The 13,073-nt window shown below is 33.4% G+C and overlaps 1 long non-coding RNA gene across 6 annotated transcripts in view; it reads right to left on the bottom strand.

Annotated features, from left to right (window-relative positions):
- The window catches only part of LOC115494258 (uncharacterized), a 153,375-nt gene that overhangs the window by 72,973 nt on the left and 67,329 nt on the right, over window positions 1–13,073 (bottom strand). The gene's annotated exons all lie outside the window — the stretch shown is intronic.

Raw genomic sequence — 13,073 nt, 5'->3', positions numbered from 1 at the left:
CATCTCTATATTGTCAATCTTGTTTTCAGCACAAATCCAAAACACAGCCCATAGCAGCTACTGTGAAGAAAAGTATCTCTACCCCAGCCAAAAGCAGAATATTATTCATCCTCAATTCCATATTATATGGTATCATGTTCAGTATATAAAGCTGGGGGAAGAAGAAGGAAATGGGTACACATGGCATGATGGTGCACAAGGTGTGATGGAGCCCTGCTTTACTGGTGATGGCTGAACACCTGTCTGTTGGTTGGAGACAGTGAATTAATTCCTTGTCTTGGTTTGCTTGCAAGCACAGTTTTGCTTTCCCTATTAAAATGTCTTTGTCTCAGGCCATGAGTTTTCTCACTTTTTGCCCTTCTGATTCTCCCCTCCATCCCTTTAGTGATGGAGTCAGCAAGTGGTTGCATGGTGCTTGGTTGATGGCTGGGGTTAAACCATGATAGGCACAAAGATTCATATTCATATGAAATTTTCATATTCATTCCTCATGTATCCTTTTGGTTTTTAGAGTTCAGATATTTTTCTATCCATCAATGTATTTTAACATACAGGCTTTACAACAATTAACATATGAAGGTAAAAGCATTCAAGACATCTAAGCTGTTTTACAAGTGTTTGACTTAGTGTAATGTAAATTAATAAATAAAAATGGATTTTATCAGGATTTTCATATTTTGATCTACCTGCCATAGTTGTAAAGAACAAAAAGCAATGTGAAAAATTGATATTTGAACAGAAAATGTATTTTATCTGATAAAAGGTTTAACATGCATACTTGTTGCTTCTTTTCAGTCATTTCTATATGCTTCAAAGTTATTTTCCAGTGTATATACTCTGTTTTTAAGCTTTTTCATTAATTTAAGCCAATAAATATGAAGGTACAGCATAAACATATTAAAGGAGGCAGTTCCCATAGTCAGTCTCATCCCATTAGAACTGTATGCCCTGCTAGAAACTAGTACTTGAGTCACAGTCATGATGATGGGTTTCAAAACTTTCTGCTTCTTGAAGGTGAGTAACATGCCAGACTTGGCAAATCTGTATAAAGCTCTTTATTTTACAACTGGAATATACTAGCCTATGCTGTTGGTTCAGTGATTTGTTTTGCTTTTGCTTCCCACTCATAAGTAGTACTTCCCATTCCTCTGCTTCACACTTATGCCTGGATATCTGCTAGCTAATTCTTTCCAATATTCATATATGTCCTGGCCAGGACAGGGCTAATTCTTGCACTAGCCAGGAAGGGGCATGGCTGTGATCCAGAGATTATTCTATACCAGCTCAAATAATTTTGCAAGGACAGGGGCAGGGGTCTCTTCCAGGTGATGTAGCATGATGGTGCAGTGGGGTGTTGTTGGGGGTGACCACATGCATGTAAATTGTTTATTTCTTGTACATTCTGTTATTAGTATTGTTGTTGTTATTGTTTGTTTTCTCATCTCATTGCTGTTTCCAATAAATTCGTGTTATCTCAATCCATGATCTTTACATTTTGTGCCTCCCATTCTCTCCAACCCTGTGCTGGGGGAGGAGGAGGAGGAGTGAGGTTTGAACAAGCAGCACAGAGGGTTTCAGTTGGAATGCTAAACTGGGGAATATCATTCCTAAACTACAACAATATATATAATTTCAAAAACTGTTGAAGGATTACTCAAGTTGTGTAAAACCATGACATCTGTGGAGCTTTAAAATAATGGTAGGAGTCTTCTGAAAATTAGCTTCCTATGGCCTTGAGATGGAATTGAAAATTAAAGTTTTACAAACAAAGGTTATTTAAAAATTTTGCTACTTATATCAGCTTCCTTGCTTTTCAGTATCATTCCATATTACTCTTTGCCCATACAGCTGCCTCAATCATCAAAGTTTGGCATTTGAATGACATCAAGAGTTTATTCAGCCCCATTAAGTGCAGAATGACAGTTGAATACCAATTACTGTGCAAGAGTGTACTGAAATATTTGGCAGCTCTTTCTACAGTACTGACAATAACAGCAATTGTTTGCAACTTGCTCATAATTCCTCAGTTTAAACACAGACCAGCCGAGCCATAAACAGACCTTGGGTTAAAAACTGATCATGACACTTTGTTAGCTCAGAACTTTGGTATTTGACCTAGCTATGCATACCCTGAGCAATTTGATGTACTTCTGTTCTAAAGCTTCCCAAACAAATATCAAGATAGCAATATCAAAAAGAATTGAAAAGATGGCTTAGGTGCTGAGGAATCCGTTTGCTATATCATAAATATTGCAGCATAAACCCCTTTATTTATTTATACATCTTTAGATTTCCTAATAATATGCATGTCAAAAAGAACTAGGAGCATATTGGAAGAGCAACCAAGAACCTTTTGGGTGTGCACAGGCAAAGAGTTGGAGTAAGATTCCTAGATAATTAAAATGGATTTTTATTGGCACATTTTATTGGCATGTTTTATAAAACTGTCAGTTTATTTATTTTAATGTATTGCTAACCAGAAGGGTTTGAAGTATGTTCAAGCGAGACTTAAATTTAGTTTTAACAAGTAAGGATTCATTTAAATGTACATCCTTCCCTTTTAAAGGAACCATCAAACTTTCTATCTTTTAAGTTTCTTAATAGATAAAAATCATATCAATAAATAAATAGAAATACAGTGTTATGAACATACTGTTGTGAAATTAAATTAAAATAAACCAGGCTTTTAGAACTGAGAATGATGTTATAAGCAGTTTACTGTTTAGGTCCTTTTCTGGTGTATCATTGGCGCATTCTTCATCAGCCATTGTTTCAGAATACTTTTATCTCTTTCATTGTCAATGCATCAGTTCTTGTGTATGTTTCACACTAAATTAAAGTGGTTCGATTAATAGATTCACCAAATTAAAGAACAAACACTCTGTCAGAGAATGTTTAGATTTTCCCTTTCCTTTTAGTGAACTCAAGTTTATAGAACATGGAATCATAGAACCATATCAGTTTGGGTTGGAAGAACCTTTAAATATCATTGAGTTCCAAATCCCCTGCCATGGCCAGGTACATCTCTCACTAGACCAGGTTGCTGAAAGTCCCCTCCAACACATCCAGAGATGGAAAAGTTAGTCATTGAAACACTCCAGCAGTGTTTTATTTACAAAAACTCCCTGCCAGACATAGCTTTATTAAGCTACTGAAAAAAAGCAAATATTAGGTCACTCCAAAACATTTTTGAAACGTGACTTTTTTGACAGGCAATTCTCAGATATGGCTTCTTACCACATTTTAGAAAAAAGTGGTTGGAGCTAGAACTAAATGATATCTGCTCATTTCTATTCTGTGGAGTTTCGTATTGTCATATTCAGTTTTGAAATTGCTTCAGCAAAGATAAGTAGTAAATATACTTGTTTGAAGTAGCACTAACAGATTCATGTGTGTTTCAAGCTCATTATTTACCCCCTGAGACTTTGTTACCACAATGTCCTAAACAACCCTAATGTACATGCCATTGGAGGATGTCGCTGTTGATCATTTTAAGTTAAACAAAATCTATTCTAAAGCTCACATCATCATGCTCTCTGGACATTACTAAGACACACCTGAATTTATTAGAATTGTCATTTAGTCTCTTGTGAAATCAGTTACAACCACAGTTTTTTGAGTACCTGGTTTGCTACCCATTGACTGGTATATGTAGCGAAAAATTCCAGGCAGCATCCAGTGGTGTTCTTTAGCTAAAATGCTAAAGACACAAATTCTTGAAGCACAGGTTTGTCGTAATGCAAGATATCTTCAGCTTTGTTCTATATGCTAAAAATAGATGGAACCCAAGGGGAGTATCCTTATAGGAGATTCCTGTTTCTGGACCTTCTCTGGTCTCCTTACTGTGCCTGCAGAATGCAGTAAATGCTTTGTATTTCAATCTGTATATCATATAAACTGATAAGGAGGTTGCTAAGGTAATGTAATAGTTAAAATTATATTTTATTTTATACTTTCTCCCTGCATATTAAAAAAAAATAGAATTCTATTGTTAGTGACAGGATAGACATAGAGTAAGGTTTTAAGAGTCACATTCTAACAAGTAGTGTGGCACAAAGTTGTGCCACAATTATTCTCCTGATAAGTTATTGTTCCTGAAGAACAGACACTTTACAATTCAAAAAAGCTGTGTATAAAAATAAATGTGTTTAAGAACATATTTTCAAAGAGGTCTCCTATAGCTGCACACAAACCTCAGGATCTGTGCAGCAAACCAAGACAGCAAATATCTCTGTAAACATTTCAATATTGTTCTTCATGAGAAGTATCTGAATGAATAGATTTCTGACACTGGCTTTTCATTGATATTGGGCAAAATACAAGTACATTTTTTTTCCTTTTCCCTGTACTATCACATACAGTTTGACTAATAAATATTTTCCTCCACATCAGAACAGATATAAAGGTCATTATGGGCACATTTTTGCTATTCCTGAACTGGCTTGTACAAAGGCAGTTTGTTTGTCTCACCACCAGACCTCCCAGTTCACAGACTTAGTTCTAGCATACATCACAGGATGAGAAAGTCTTAGCTCTGCACCTTTACAATAGAGATTTTTATGTCTTATAGCATGCTATATACTATAGTCTAGCGGACTATATAAAGTGCAGTATACTATGAAGTATACATTGGGGTTTTGTGATAAAGGAATAAATCCCCATTTTTTATCTTATCAATACATAAAATTTAATTAGACCAGTCTAGGCAATTCTTATACAAATAGACTAGTATAGCAAATATATTATTAAACTGATTTCTGGTTTTCCATCAATTGCAAAATATGCATGAATTGGAAATATTCCCATTAAATGTTCAGTTTGAAAACATTGTGAGAAAAGCATTTAATTGATATTATAAAAAACTACCATTGTTATGTCTTCCAACTCAGCCTCTGCAGATGTAGAATTGCAGCCTTTCTGGAAGATGAGATCTCACTGAACCTATTGACATGACTTTTTATTTTCTCTGTAGAAATACTTCCAGCAATAGAACATTGGTCCACATTTTCCTTTTGCACGGACATGTTACAATTAGGCCTTACCATAATTCTAACTTACTCGTTGGTTACTATGTTAAGGTCTTTCAAAGCTTTTACAAAATGATGATGTTCCTTAATATAGAAATATGTCATCTTCACAAAATTTCCAGTAGAATAGTTTTGTGGGTTTTCAGAGACGTGCTGACCTTTGAAGTGACAAGGTCTGTAGAAATAACTCCTACCTTGTTGAAATCTTCTTTGAACATTAGTTAGGTTAAATATTATGCCCCAAAGACTTATTTATTTTACTGAGTATTGAAACTGTCCAAGAACTACCTAAGAACGCAACACTCCAAACTGTCAGTTAAATTTTCCTTATTATTCCCTAAATGCATCTTCCTACATTTTATAACATTTAATAGCACGTTTTTAATTTTTATCCAGTCTTTCCTATATGATATCTCATTTCTCCTTTAATGATTAATTCTTATAAAATTCTGCCCATGAAACCTGCTGCACTTTTTCTTTCGTGCCACATGGCTTGTACTTTAGTAGTACTTATCACAGCTTGCAACTGTACCATATTTTTTCTAATCACTAGAACCATCTATAAAAAGATGAATTTTGGAGAGAGAAAGAGAGAGAAGGGTCATGGACCTTAGTTCTTTAAAATTAAAGCAGCTTTTTCTGTTTTCATTGGTGTGAAAATAAAAGCAGAGCCTTTGGCAAAGGTTGTGTTTTCAGCATCCCTTACTCAAAATTTGAGCGGCCACACATGTTTAACTTTGGACCTCTTTCACTATTGTACTTTTTAGTAGAATTTGTTTGAATTATCAAGTCTGATCTACCGCTAAGTACCACTAAGAGTTAGTATTTGCTGATATCAAGACTGAGATTTATGATTATGTTTTGGGGAACTAAGGAAAGGATAAAGGTTTTTTGATCTGTTGTATGTGCATTGCCTGGTTATTTTGGTGTGACACTGCAAAGGAAGTAATAGTTTTTGTGATGTGCAATTGTTTTGCAGTACAGTTTTAAGGAATAAATATTGATTGGTGGGAATTGCTTTAATTTGCTAAATCTCAGCAGATGACTGAAAGAAAACTTCTGTTTATTTGTTATGGATGGGGATTTAAACTCCTACAGAAAGTAGAAAGTATATTGAAGAGTTGTGTTTGAGACATTTAGAAGCCAATTAAATGTTTTTGAGACATTGAGAAATTTTTCAAGACACTTCCATTTCAGTCACATGCTCAAATTCTCTGAATGATGATTTTGCTAAAGAAGTAAGAGTGTACCATCAGCAATTACATATTATTTTAATTTAGAAGTGCTAGTTCATTCCTGATTTTCAGTATTTGGATTTTTTCCCTTAATCAATACATTCCCCTAGGAAAACAACATGTAGCAAGTTAAAGCTGTTGCACATAAGGGAAGATTTAGTTTTTTACCTTAATAGCCATAGGCAGACAGTGGGTAAGATATGTTAGAATTCAGGAATTCTTGGTAACTAACAAAATAGGTAAACTTTGCTAGTATTAATCATTCAAAAAACATTGAAAAATGTATTAACTTTGGAAAATTACTAGTTTTATGCAAATTTGGACCTTTAAACTGGAAGCTTTAAACTGAAAAAGTATTCTTATATATGGACTGCACAGAATCAAAGGTAGCTTAGCACAGAGCACGGAGGCACCTCAGAAGTAGATTAAAAACATGCACTAGCCAAATTTCTTAGCGTAAAAAATGACTGATCCTTTTATGCCAGTTTTTAATTTGGAATAGCAATCAGATTGATAGCTGACTGAGGCAGAAACACATCAGTCTCATCTGGGATGTTGAACAGGCAAATTACATGGTTTCAAGTGCTCTTGAACCCGTAAATATGACCTAGTAATTTTAGAATGGTATAAATAATAGCATATACTTGATGTCTATTATTTAGGTAACATCAATTACAGAAACAAGAAAAAGAAAGAAAACATTTTAAAGTCCAGCACTTCTTTCTGTAATTGAAGTCAGGTAAGAGTAGACCTATGTATAATGCTGTGCTTCTAAAGTCTTTGTTGTGCCAGAACACAGAGTTTATTTCTCTTTGCTCTTTTGTTAGGGTGAGAAATCACGCCATTAAAATATTTATCTTTGGAGTTAACAGTTGAACGTTCACTAAACAAGCACCATCAATAAATTTCACTTTGATGCATTTTATGATAATACACTGTAATTGGATTCAGCAGTAAGTCCAAACACAGCTCTGAGGCATTGATTTTCCAAGCAATTCTGTCAAAATTATGCAGTAAGAAATAAAGCAGCATCTTGATGAGGCATATAATAAAATTACTTTAAAATATGATTTTTGAGCATAAGATATCAATAAATTGAGAAATGTTTTTATTATAACAATCCTAGAAGTGACATCTAAGGAACTGATATAATTTTCCATACTGACCTTTTGTAAATGCACATTGTCAGACAGAGACAGTGTATTTAATTTGCTGAGACTGACAAGCAAAATGCCTGTCAGTGATGTTAGAGGTGATGAATGATGGTTCAACTGGAAAGAAATAAAAGAAAACACCCAGAAAAAAAAAAAAAAAAGGAAAAAAGAAAAAAAACAACACAACAACAAGAAAAAACCATACTCCATATCTTTCTGGTGAAGACAGAAGCATTTTTAGGCTTAAACGCATACTATCCTATCCTCAAATCAATCTCTCTGAGGAAGAGGATGAGAAAATTATTTGCAGTAGGCTATGTGAATAGGAAAATTAAGCTTGTGGCAAACAGTACAGTAGACTTTGTACAAATGAGCATGAAGACATGACCAATTCAGGAATCAGGGCACAGTGCTATGTAGGAACTATGCCAAACTCAAACCTTATCAAAATCAATATACATTGATTTGCAGCTGAACAAGTTATTCACTTGTTCACAAGGTAAAACATCCAATGTACCTCTGGTTTGCCCTTGCCTGAGTTACACTCTGGATACTTTCTCAAGATTTGTTTTATACATCACTGGGTTTGTATGTATTTTAATATGTGAGCAAAATTTTAAACTATTTTAAAAAGCTTAAAGTATATAACCACCATTATATTATCATCTATCTTACTTTCCCTAAAATGCTTAAACCACCAGAAATTTTCTGTAAGAAAAAGAAGAAAGCAATTTATCACTGCAAAGGAAGCTCTATTCAGTCTTCTATTATGCTCTTAATGTTTTGAGAATATACTTGTTGCAGCTCTAAGATGACAGTCTAAAAGTATTTTCAGTCCAAATGTTGCTGAAACCAATTTCTAAATGATAGTAATAACAGTTTTTCCATGAATAACACTAATTCAAATTATGCAAATAAAAAATGTATAGGGTATGCCTGTGCAAGATAAAACCACTATTTCCTTTAATGCTGTTAGTTGTAGGGGTTTGTATTGTTTTGTTTTGTTTTGTTTCATGAGAATAAGCCAAATTCCATTTAAAGAAAATATATGATAGAAATTAGTAATATTTATTAAAATTTTTCACATGAAAGCTAAGAGTTCAACATGTACTAGTGATGTGTTTTAGTGATCTTAGTAGTGCCAAAAAGACATAAGCTTGTACTAGAGATTGTGATTGCAAGAAAATTCATAGTGTGATGTTACAAACACATGGCTTACAGGAATGGCTCCAACCCTGTCTGGGGGCTGACACTGATGTTTTGAAAGACAGTTAGGGAATGGCATCCAAGGATGAGATAGGTGAAGCCAGTGGTTATAACACACAGCAGCAGGAAGCTGAAGATATGAGGCCTTAATGAGTTTCAGTTTTAGGGCTATTTTACACACTAGAAGAAGGGTAGAGATTACTTTATATTATCCAGTTAAATAGGCTTTAAACAATCTATGTTAAAAAACAATTTCTGGAGAACTGGTTCATATAAATAAATTAGACTAAAGGAAAGAGAAATACTAGCTTTTAAAATCTCAGGCTATAAGTGTATTGTATCCAGAGATGAGACTGAAAGATGAAGCTGGAAGAGAATTTTGAACGTCTGTAATAACACTGATACTTTAATGACAGCTTTCTGGGTGACTGTCTTAATCTTTTATTAACTGCTTAAGAACAAATTACTGTTCAAAATAATTTATGCAACGATTCCACAAGAGAAAATTTCATCTTTCTGCAACGATATTCAACAAATATCCAGAACACATTTATCTTCCTAAACAGGGAAAACATGGATTTTTGTTGATATGTTACTTAAAATGCCTCTGATGATCAGTTTCCTTAAGGTTGGTATACCCTAAAAAGCCCATCAAGCACAAGCTGTCACGACTCAGTCAATTAGCTTAAAGGCTGCTCAGCAGGTTGCCGAGCATATGTTCAAATTCCTTTCTCAATAAGTGTCCACAGTGAGAGAAGACACCAGCTATACCAAAACAAAACTTTTCAACACAAAATTACTGTTAGGGTCATGTATGCCAGAGCACAAGCTTCCCTGAGGATCTGAATCACCCTGTTGACCCCATGAGTACTCTGCAGCAGCCTAGAGCGAGAGCCATCGCTTCGCTGTGGTTTCCTAAATCCAGATTTTAATAGAAGATTTTTCTGTCCATCTTTTTTTCAGGATGTCATTTTATTAATAGCTCACATTATATATGAACTACATACATTTTTTTAAATGCAGAGACAAGAAAAAATCAACAGGTTGAAGTAAGCACAAGTCTATTATACCTATGTGTTTGTTAAAACACATTCAGAAGAAGTTTTAATTTATTTTGGAGAAATACTTCAATTTACAACTGAAAAATTGGTGATTTTTCTATAGATTGATAATGATTTTAATTAAATTTATGAAAAATTTAGTCCTAGGGAGAAGAACTACCACACCAGGAAAGATAGTCTTGTACTGTCATTACTGAACAGGCTAAGACTATGTAAATCTACACAGTAAATTGCTTCAAGGCTTACAAAGTAAACTATTTGTACCAGCAAACACACAATGGATTCAAAATCTGAAAAAACAAGCTTTTTTTTTAACTATGAAAATAATTTCCCACAAGCAAAATATTATTAGAAATAAAGAAGTGTGATAATTTGTGAATTTTTATCAAAATGTCTTTATCTGATCTACTTTATTATATGTCTTCAATTTTGCGATTCAAATAATTTGGTATATGGAAAAATAACATAGCACTCAATACCTTAACAGTGGGACGAATCTGAGGAAGGATCTGGAGTCCATGGGAGAAAGAATATAACAAATTAAAATTCAGAAAAATTAACTTAGAAGCAAGCTTTTAATTGAGTTGCTAATTTAGAATTTACTCAAATTATGGCAAATCTCTTGACACCTTTAATTTATGAATAGCTATCCTTCTTTGGAAATACTCCAGTCATACATAAATCATGTGTCTAATACAGGCCTAAAAGTATAAAATTCTACAGTTTATGTTAATCAGCAAATCAAATTAGATAACGCAATTGTGTCTTCTAGAATTAAACACTCATTGACTATATAAATCTATTTATCACCCCATTAAATCAAATGTTTAGCACTTCTGCTGGTGTTAAATTCAAGAAAAAGAAATCATCAAATCTGTAGTGTACTGATAAAGTTGGTAGCACTTACAAAATAATGTATACCAAAGCTATAGCAAAATACCAGTTTTTCAAGAATTTCTGATAACATAGGTAAAAATAGTAGTAGATGAGGGTGAAGAGAGCTCATTTAACAAAATAGTAAACCCATATCTATAAACGTTATGATAATGGATTCTCTAGGATCATGGTGAAAGAGACAAAATGTATAGAGAAAAAGAAACAGAAAGAAAAATGAGATTAATTACCTGAACAGTGAATCTTAAAAATAAGCTTTCCTGTAATTGGAGAAAATGTAAGTATTCCATCTTGACCATCAGGCTATCTTAAACCAGCTTTTCATTATTCAGGCAAAGCATTATCACTAAAATGAATTCATCAGTGTAACAGAGATAAATGATCCAACATGGAACAGACAGAACTATTTTCCTGCTCTTATGAAGAAAATTGTCTCTCTGTACTATTATATCAGTGACAAAGATGTCTGGACTTCATAAGCATTTCTTTCCATTCAGTCTGCCTTAAATATTAATAAAGCAAGGATATAACCTCTCTATGCTAAGTTCAAGAAGGAGTTTAAAAGTACTAGGAAGGAATAGTACTGTTTCAAGCACAAAATAATCAAATTACTTAAAAGATATGCCTAGCTCTTATCATGTTGAAAAAAATAATAATGTTAAATAAAAAGGAGATGAGTTGAAATGAATCTAAAATACACCGAATATATATAATATTTTTTTTTCAGGAGAAAATGCATTTTTGACATTCCTCAAAGTATTGTGTATATTTATATAAAATTTTTAATCACAAACATAACCATCACTAGTAAGTCCATAAATCTCAAGGTGAAAGAAGTGTTTCCAAAAATAAATAAATAAAAAAAAAAAACAGCCAAACCCCACAACAAACTAACAAGAAAGATGTTTTGGACATGTATTGCCAGATTGTATTTAACTGTGGTGGAAATGAGATTGGATTATGGATCTCAGCATATCGGAGTTGAGGTTACCTACAGTATTTTCTACACTTTGTGTCTCCCCATTGCTTCTTATATTGAAACTGCATTTGCAGTAGTAAACTCAAGCATATTAGCATTTCAGATGAAGTAGGTATATTTTCAAATGTCAAATGGTAAAGATAGTTCCATGATTACTTTGCAAACTAGAATCAGAAATACTGACAGACAAATATTCTGAATATTCAGCTCCATGAATAGGGACTTTATTTGGTTTTCTTTCAATAAGCCTAAGTATGAATGCCAGACAAAATTTACAAGAGGAGAGCAAAGCTCCCTATCTCACATTAAAAACTTACCTCTTGTGTTGTCCTTGGGTATTAACTGAAGATAAATTGAAAACAAACAGATGTATGTATTTATAAATGAATGAGTGCATGAAAACCAGAGTTTGGCAAATTTCTCTTAGCACAAACACTATGTAAGAGAGGCTTAGACTTTGGTAAGATATGCAAAAATTAAGAATCTCCAGGACAATTTTATTAAGTGATGCAAACTGTAAAAAGAGCATTTCATTTTTAGCTGCTGTTAGATTTTTTGGAGAAAATGTAGGGATTTGTTCAAAGTAAAACTGCTTAACAGAATATCAGGTACAAGGCATTCTACAGAAGTAAAATTTACCACTTTTATAGCTCCCAGAATTGCTAGTCATGAGTTTTCCTGGGAATTATTCCAATAGCAACTTTAGTAGATGTCCTCCTCCAAATTTTAAGAGCTTGCCTTAAAAATGTATGTAGGTCAAAACCATGAGGTGACAGAGAAAATATATAATCTATTTCTCAATGAAAGGGAATTGCTGAGAAGAAAATTAAAGATAGAGAGACTGGTGTTGCACTGAAATATTTTTTTAGGCATGAGTAAAGAATTTGTATATTAATTGTACCCTGTACTCTCTGCTGCAAAGGACATATCACATTTCCTAACAGAAATTTTCAGTTAGTCTCCCAGCTCAGTAAGATTTTCCTGTTAATGGATTATGTCTCCCTCTTATTTAAGAAATTAGACTCTTTCCCAACATTGCATGCTTTCATGCATAAACCATTTCTTTAGACATCTCACCAAATTACCAACAGATAACATCCAAGAGGTGATAGCCTATCAGTTTAAAAGGAATGAGTCAGTTAAGAGGGGACTTCGACACCCAAACATCAAAACTGGAAGCATGTATCTGAAAAGGCAAATAGATGTGGAATGTAAGCAAGAAAATGACAGAAAAACTTTCTGAGTGTTAAATAAAAATAAAACAACTATTATTTAGAAAATTATGCCAGAAAAATCAATATTGGTTCTGAGAATACATAAGAACTTAGAAACTCCTACATGCAAACTTAGAAACTCCTACAAGCATGCAAAAATAGAATTAATTAGGTGTGTAAGAATTCCACTCACATTAATTTATTAATTGTGTAGTCCGGCTCAGATTTATTTTTTTTTCTTTATTATTATTGTTTGTTTGTTTGTTTGTTTTTATTTAATAGTGATGTGTAGGTTTAAGATGA

The sequence above is a fragment of the Taeniopygia guttata genome, chromosome 3 (assembly GCF_048771995.1).
Source record: "Taeniopygia guttata chromosome 3, bTaeGut7.mat, whole genome shotgun sequence".
NCBI classification, from domain to species: domain Eukaryota; kingdom Metazoa; phylum Chordata; class Aves; order Passeriformes; family Estrildidae; genus Taeniopygia; species Taeniopygia guttata.
This window is presented reverse-complemented; position numbering and strand designations above follow the sequence as displayed.